Here is a 1,797-nt window from a genome sequence, read left to right as displayed (position 1 = left end):
GATAATTTAATTTTTACAGAGAAAATCAGTAGACACAGGGAAATACTCAAGAGACTGGTCTTAATCTCCACATTCTTTTATTCCCAATTCTTTGACCATAGGAAAAACTGATTTTGCAGCTTCCTGAAGTATACTGTTGACTAAAGCTAGAACAGTGCTGAAAGCAGCCATTTATTCAGCAGACACTGAGTGACTTCACTATATAACATGCCAAGTGTAGTAGCTCTTGATACAGCAGTGAAGAAACAAGAATACCTGACCTCATGGAGTTTACATTCTAGCAGGGGAAAACAGACAATAAAATGAACCTTCCTGTCTTCCTCTCTCCCATGTAACAGAAACTACAGAGGTTTCCTCCGAATTTCGCCTTTGTAGAGGGAGTTGCGATGCCGCCCACAAGCCAAAGATGCACCTTCCCCGTGGCCACGCCCGGCTGGCCGGCACTTCAGATGAGAGCTGCGTCCAGACCAGCACCAGCAACACAGCCGGCAGCACCGGCTCCACCATCTGCTATTGGCTCACCTACTGCTGCACCCTGGCAGCCAGGTCTGATGGCCCAGATGGCAACCACAGCAGCTGGTGTGGCGGTGGGCTCTGCTGTTGGGACACTAGGTCATGTTATCAATGGGGGCTTCAGTGGAGGAAGTATGCTGAGCCCTCAGGGCCTGACCTCACTTACCAGGAGCCTCAGGAAATTCAGCCTGCTTGGCAGTACCAGCAGCAGCAGCAGTTTGGAACATGAGATGAAAGTTTTGGGAGTGTGCCCAGATCAGAGTGACCTTAAGCTTTGTGAGGATTTCCGCAAGATGGAACAGTGCAGATTTGTGAATGAACTAGCCTAATAAAGAAGTTCAAATTGAAGAAACGGAAAATCATCTCATGACCAAGTTAATTTGGTATAAAATATAATTGTTTGTGAAAGTATGAAACTACCAAACCTCTATCAAAACATAACCCCCTTATCTCTAATAGTTTTCTTGCCTCAGAATTGCAATGAAAGAGTGCTCTTACTGTGTAGAAGTTCATTGAGCTGGTATTATCAAGTTTGGGGTTGGGCAAATAAATGGTCGTACGGCTTCCTTAAACCAGCGTTTATGAGGTTACTGTTTATGAATCAATTAGTATAAAGTGATTCCCACCCCCTCATGAAAAAGAAAGTAGAATGTCAGATGATAATGCAATTTCCTCAGTTTAAAATAGATGCATCTGGTTTATAATAACATGGCTAAATAGACAAAAAATTTAGGTAAGCACAATTACCCTTCAGTTCTAGCTTTAACTTTGGCCATTAGTTTTCACTGTTGTGTCATTTCCACATCTCTAATGTTGAGTAGATTATCATTTTTTAATTGACCACTACCCAGAATTGTCAAGGATACAGAGAACTAGGCATATTCTTTCACAGCAGATGAGGGTTTGTTTACTGGTACAATTTTTCTGGAGGGCCCTTTGGCATCCCCACATCTTTCTGGCCTCTTAAGAGAACTTCCAGTTCTCTCTCCTACCCAGATGACTGTTTCTCCCCAACACACTGGTTCTCAAATTTTGGTGGACCTTAGAAGTCCCTGGGAGGGGAGTAGAGGTTAGTAAAAACATAAAGGCTCACGCCCTATTTTCAATGAGCCTGAGCCGCAACCATGATCGTTTTGCAGACCAAAGTTTGAAAAGCACTGCCCTAGACCTTCACCCTGCCTCTGCTCCAGATCTTGGCTTAGATGTCACTGCCTCCACAAGTGGCCTCTACACACTAACACATCCAGTGTCCTGCTGAGGCCCCTCCCTCCACAATCTCATAAG

The 1,797-nt window shown here is 44.2% G+C and overlaps 1 pseudogene; it reads left to right on the top strand.

Moving 5' to 3' along the window:
- Positions 1-386: 386 nt before the first annotated feature.
- Positions 387-944, top strand: LOC118980814 (coiled-coil-helix-coiled-coil-helix domain-containing protein 2-like; annotated as a pseudogene).
- Positions 945-1,797: the final 853 nt, after the last annotated feature.

This window comes from Sturnira hondurensis, unplaced genomic scaffold, assembly GCF_014824575.4.
Source record: "Sturnira hondurensis isolate 20B ecotype Veracruz unplaced genomic scaffold, ASM1482457v3 Scaffold0023357, whole genome shotgun sequence".
NCBI lineage: Eukaryota > Metazoa > Chordata > Mammalia > Chiroptera > Phyllostomidae > Sturnira > Sturnira hondurensis.
Note: the sequence above shows the minus strand (reverse complement) of the source record. Positions and strands in the feature narration are given on the sequence as shown.